This window comes from Equus przewalskii, chromosome 5 (assembly GCF_037783145.1).
Source record: "Equus przewalskii isolate Varuska chromosome 5, EquPr2, whole genome shotgun sequence".
NCBI classification, from domain to species: Eukaryota; Metazoa; Chordata; class Mammalia; order Perissodactyla; family Equidae; genus Equus; species Equus przewalskii.
This window is the reverse complement of record NC_091835.1, coordinates 19,395,713-19,402,290: the sequence shown is the minus strand read 5'-3', so window position 1 is coordinate 19,402,290 and position 6,578 is coordinate 19,395,713.

The window sequence follows — 6,578 nt, the reverse complement described above, 5'->3', positions numbered from 1 at the left end:
TGGGGCCAGGAGAGGAGGCTGGGCCACCTGTCCTTCCTCCCAGCCTCCTGAGTGAGGGGCCATCAAGAAAGCTGGTCACAGGGAGGTCAGTGCTGCTCACAGAGCAGTAGCTGCACCATGACTTGGGTGAGGATGGCCCAGAAAGGGGCGCCCAGCAGAGCGCAGCAGGGGACCAGCCGCAAGGTCACAGGCTCACAGAAGGTGTCATGTGGAGGTCAGCCAGCAAGAGTTCTCAGGGGTCCCACGAAGGCGTTGACAGCAGGAGGGGGAAGCCCCCTGCCTGTGTGAGGCTGGCAGCTGCGGGCCCAGGGACCCAGGCTCTTCACTTGCAAGGAACAGATGGGCCCTGATGGAGAACAGCCTGGAAGGGCCCGTTCAGGCCCCCTCGGAAAGACCCAGATGTAGCACAGGCCTCAGGGCATCCATGGGGCCACAGAAGACAAATGTTTGCTGAGATATGTTGTGGGGCTCAGCGGAGTTGGAGGGCACATGTTGGAGCGCACCTGGAGACCCCAGGGATTACACTAGACCACGTCACTGGTTCTCACACCACTGGGAATCTTGACCCACACAAGGGTCAGCACCAGATCGGCCTCTGAGGTCAGGAGAGGTGGCAAAACCCAAAGGAAGGCCCCAGAAGGCAAATGTTGGTAGAGGGAGCCCATTACACCAGCCTTGGACACTGAGGCCTGGCATGAGGTGCAGAGGGCTGTGCTTCAGGGCGTTGAGGCTGAGCGTGAAGAGAGGGCAGGATTCTGGGCTGTGGAGTTCACCTCCAGGATGCTAATGGAGGGGTGCTGGTGGAGGAGGGGGAGCCCACAGAGGCAGGTCGCGTAGTTGCTGCCAGAGAAAGGTGATCGCTGTGGAAGAGGGATGTGGGACATGGTGTGGCACTTTCTGCACTCTGGCTCTCAGGATCTGCCCCTCCTTGGGCCCTGCTCTCCTTGCTGGCTCCCTCCCTACACTGGCCCTCAAAACACCCACTCCCCCAAATCCCTCTCCTGTAGCTGCTGTTTCTCGGCCCACCACTCTCGGATCTGCCTCCGCCTGAGCTCCCTTTCCTCCTCCTGTGGGACAGCTTTTTCACACAGGATGACGTTGAAAAGGTGTTCCACGGAGGCAGAACAAACCCGGTGGCGATATTACAGGCCCCCAGGATGGCAAAGGCCAAAAAGCCCGAGCACGATATGCACCGGAGAGGAGGCAGAGGAACTGGAGCTGCACACACGAGCGTTCTCCAGTGACACTAAGATGTGCCTCTCGGATGACGTAGCGATTCTCCTCGTGGGTAAATATCGTGGAGGATCCGTGGTCCCAGATGTATGCGGCAACACTTAAAGCAGCACCGGTTCAACAGCAAAAAGTTAGAAACAGCCCAAGTGGTTATCGGGGGATGAAAAGATACACGTTGGGTGTTTTCATAAATGGTATAGACTATACAGCAATAGAAATGCTGAGGGTATTTGTTACATGCATCAGATTAACTGAATCTCACAAGCAATGCTGAGGGAAAGATGCTAATCATAGAAGAATGCAGACAGCAGAGCCCGTCTTGCATTGACATGAAGTTCAAAGACAGGCAACACTAAACCGTATTGCAGATAAAACTTGGATGAGAAAAGATTGGCAAAGAATTCAGTGGTTCCCTTTGGTGGGGAAGGAAGGGCTGGGTTGTGAAGGCAAAGGGTATGTGGGGTGGGGTGGGGGGACCCTGGCCACCTTCTATTTCTTGATTTGGGTGGTGGTGAATTCAGTGTTCAATACCATAATTATTCTCTAAAAAATACCTTCATGTTTCATGCATTCTTCTGAATGTTTGCTATATGGAAGGAAGGAAGGAAGGATCTTGGAATTTGATGAAGATTAGGTGCTTCTGTTGCTCCTGTTTCCCATTTTCGCTTTAACCAGCATTTTCCAAAGTGTGGGATACACAGATTTCCAAAGTGTGGTCCTCCAGATTGTTCTAGGTGGCATGGGGGATGTTTGCGCTAGTATGCAGGCAAGACACGGAGTCGCATTGAACTTCAAAATGAGAAAGTTATTACCTTTTCAACTCCCCCCGACCTTTGTGATAATGTCAAGGAGAGACTCTCCGTTGGCTCTGCGATGTCTGTAACAGCACCCCAGCTCTGTCACCTGCCTTCTGAGACAGACGAAGCAGGCTTGACACCTAGAGTCCCGGCAGGCACAGGCTCCAAGGAGAATTTAATCATATTGCTTTTTTCGCTTGTTCGAAATCTAGAGATGCCTTCTATTTATAGCAAGACATGGTGATCTTCCATTTGTGGTACTTCGAAGCTTCCTTTTCGAATAAACTCGAGGAAAAACTGAGCTCATTTAAAGAACAATGTTAAGTAAATGATCTGAATCAGTGATGGTGCAGGCAGCTCGTGGCTATGGCTCGCCCTCGTCAAAGTGATGCAGGAAGAGTGTGAGCAACACTGATCTGAAACAGTCAACAGACCTGGACTGCACTGCAGTCTCCACCGCTTCCTGGGTGTGCTTCGGCACTAACCTCTCCAAGCCTTAATTCCCTCATCCGGGAAACCGGAAAATTAACAGTCCCTGTGTCACAGGGCTGTCGCGGGGACTTCATTAGCACAGGGCCCGGTGGCAGAGGCAGTTCTGGAGGGGGAGGGCAGCAGGGTGGGGGGGGGAGGAGGTGAAGCCCTAACCTTTGGAAAGGGCAGGTCTGGAACACTGGCGAGGGGGTCGCAGCCTGAGTGTCTGAAAGCCAGACAACTGGCCAGATGCTCAACCAAGTGGCTCGTTCCCCGAAAGCAAATGTTAAAACTTGCTGATTAGGGGCTGTGCAGGCAGAGCCTCCCTCGGGCCAGTTCCACCTCCCAGAGAGCAACATCCAGCCACCCCCCTTCCACAAAGCACTAGGCTCAGGTACCTGGCTGGGGACAGGAAAGGGGACCTTCCCACCAAGGAGGGGACACCCCAGGCCACCTTCCAGGGAGTTCCTGGGAGGACTCTCAACAGCGTAGAGCCCCGTCTGCAGCACTGAGCCTGGGGGCTCAGCCTGCCTGAGACAGGGGGTGCAGGGGTAGAAGGGACACTCGGCCAGGCAGGTGCTGAGCTCCCGGCAGAGTTGGCAGAGGCCCGGCCGCCCCTCTGCCCAGCGGTGGCGGCAGGGGCAGGGGCAGGGATGGGCTGGCAGGCGGCTTTCCAGCAAGTCACAGATCAAAGTCCTCCTTCCGAGGGTGACGTATGAAGGACAACTCCGTGGCTGAAAGGTGGTTTGGGCATCGATACAGAACCTGAGGAAATGAAAGCCTGGGAGAGTCGAGGACTCCTGGAACCGTCCTCAGGAATTTAACTTTGATCTTATGTCACAACAGCCAGGAGGACGATTTTATTGCAATAGCACCTAGGTTAGTTTGAAAACCTATTATGGTGAAATATGCTAAGGAGAGTTTCTGTTTCACATTCTATTTTGAACTGCAGTTTCTGTTGCTTTTTCAATTTTTGGCTAACTGCTTTCCAGAACTGAGCAGTGTACGATTTATGAACATCAGAGAACACATTGTGTGTGTTCACGAACCTGGTTGAGTAAAACGACTTTAATTAAAATAAATGATTTAAATAAATTTCCCCTCTAAAGTGGCTCTTTATATACTGAAAAGAAAAAAAAAACCACCCCAAACTATTACAAACCCCTAAGAAGACAGAGAAAGTTCAGAGAGGTTATCTTACCATGAGGTTTTAAATTTGTAACCTGGAGGGGAGCAGAATTTGCTACCCTAAATCGCGTCTTTTTGGCTTATTTTTAAGAATAAAAGACTCAGGAAGAAACTGACCTTCCCCCTAACTGTCTAAGAGAATTTCAGATAGAAGGCCTGTGCCAGGCAGCAGCTATCGCCAGAGATAACTTAGCATAATGTGAACTAGGTGTGGTGGGCAGGGAGGAACCTGGCAAAGCCCTTTTGATCAGAGTCCTCTCCTTGTCCTGTTGTCCCGTTGGCAAACATTTGTTTACTATCATTTTCATTTCCATCTCCATGGGAGTTGGTACCTCCCCTTTGAAGTCCCAAGAACTACCCCCGTCATCTTTTCTCTTTAGCTGAAGATGGTAGTTAAGGTGGTGGCTTCAGCCATTTTGGCGAATTACTCAGTTTTCCTGGGTCTCTCCCATGTATACATTGTTATAAACTGTCCGATTTTCTACTGCTCTTCTGTCTCATGTGAATTTAATTCTTAAACTAGGCAAAACAACCCAGAAGGATAGAGAAAAGTTTCTTGCTCCTCTACAAACCTAAGTCAGTTATGTGCAAATTCAAACTCATCATTCCAAGTGCTGAATATACCCTCCCTGCACCTCCAGAACCTTATTATTGTGAAAGGCATCCTCCTCCCCCTCCAATGCACCAGGGTTCAAATCATTACTCAGCTTCAGTACTCTCCCCGCTCCCAACTCCAATGACCCTGAAGTCTGTGACTCCAGCCCCCGAATGCCTCTGTGGTCCAGGCCCAGCAAGGGCCCGAGGCACAGCCCTCCTGCACAGCCGCCACAGCTGGAGGCAGCCTCATCTGCAGTCCGGCCCTTCCCCAGGTCGGGCGGCTGCTTCCTGGCTGGCCAGCTGCCCAGGGAGTAAGCCCTCAGCCTGGACTCCAGGCCATGGCCCAGACACAGAAGAAACATGGCCCCTGGGGGCTCCACTGAAGCACCAGGACTTGTCACCCTGAGACTGCTACCGAGTCTGTAAGGAGAAGACCGCAGGCGGCATTTTAACAGAGGGCGAGTATCAGGGTGCCCGTCAGCAGGAATTTTCTGTTTCTGGAGTAACGGACTCTTTAATACGCCTGCTGCTGAATGTACAAGCTGCCTTTTAAACCAACTGTAGATCCGTTCCTCCTAAGTTGCGGGTTCTAACTTCGGTTTTTCTTTTTGTCCAACTTGTACATGAATGTAGTTTAAAGTAGCACATAGATCCACGAGGTTTGTCACAGCAAAACAAAACCAGCAGTTTCCTCTCTCCCTCTCTGCCTTTGCGCATCTCAGAGGCAACCACTTTCCCCTCCCTTGGCGTTTTATTTTGATAGTTACCAGTTTCTAAGTTACATACTTCTTCCTTTGTCAACTGTAAACTCTATCTATTGATCTGTTCTATCGATGATCTGTTCTTGGGATCTATGTGTGTAACGAACCATCCCCAAACATCCTTAAACAATTGTTCATTTGGTCCAAACTGCCATTTGGGCAGGGCTGGACGGGGACAGCTTGTGTCTGCTCTGTGTGGCCTCAGCTGGGGTGGCTGGATGGGAGCCGAGGGACCCCCTTCCAGGATGGCTCGGGCACACGGATGACAAGCTGGGTCCTCTCCATGGGGCTCCTCCATGGCGTCGCTGAGCTTCCTCACCACATGGCAGCTGGACTCCAAGAGACAGGAAGGAGCTGCCAGTTTCTTAGGGCCAGGCCTGGACACTGGCTCAGTGTCACTTCTGCCACATTTCTGCCTATTAGCAGCCACAGAGGCTTGTCCAGATTCAAGGGGAGGGCACGGACTCCATTTCTATTAATTATCAGCTTCACTGAGGTATAACTGACAAACAGGAATTGTTGGTCTTGAAGGTGTTCATATACGTATACACTGTGAAATGATCACCACCATCAAGGAACACAGCCACCACCTCAGGGTTACTATCTTCTTTTTGTGGTGAGAACGCTTAAGATCTACCCGCTTAGCAAATTTCAAGTATACAACACAGTATCAACCACAGCCCCCAGGCTGCATGTCGGACCCCCAGAACTCACTCAGCCCCTAAGTGAAACTTCATACTTTCACCATCTCCCCATTCTTTCTTCCCTGCTCAACCCCTGGAAACCACCATTCTACGCTCTTTGATTTTAGATTCCACAAAGCGAGAACACGCAGCATTTGTCTTTCTGAGCCTGGCTTATTTCACTTACCGTAGTGTCCTCCAGGTCCCTCCATGTCACAAATGGCAGGATTTCCTTCTTCCATTCTATCCATGCACCACATCTTCTCCATCCATTCATGTGCTGACGGACACTTCGGGTGTTTCCACGTCTCTGCTGTTGTGAAGGCAGCTGCTTCCCACCCCTTGCTGAGCATCGACACTCTCCTGACCCCACTGCACGACTCGGCCTCATTCTCTGACCTCCATTCTCTGACCCCATCCTTTCCACACCCACTCCCCCAGGGCTGTCCTCACTGCTCCTCTGTCGGGAGCCCATGCTTGTCCGTGACTTCAGTACCCAGCTGTGTCAGGTCTGTCTGGACACCTGGCATCTGCTCCTTCTCTCAGGCTTTCCTCTCACAGCCCCTCCCACCTGGCCTCCAGCCTCCTGCCTGGTGGCCCATCACTGCTCTGGAGTCAGAGCAGCTGCAGGGGGCATCTGGGGCTGTCTCCCCCATGGTCTCATCTTTCTGAGACCTGCTCCCCGGCTTCTTGCCCATCCCTCCCAAGCACACAGGTCCCTAGGAGACCCTTCTGCACCATGACATCGCTCTCCTGGGGCTGCAGGTGGGCATCAGCTCCATTCTCTACTGGCTAGAACTGGGAAGGAGTGTCACACTCTCTCCAGCAGGGCAGGTTGCAAGATACAG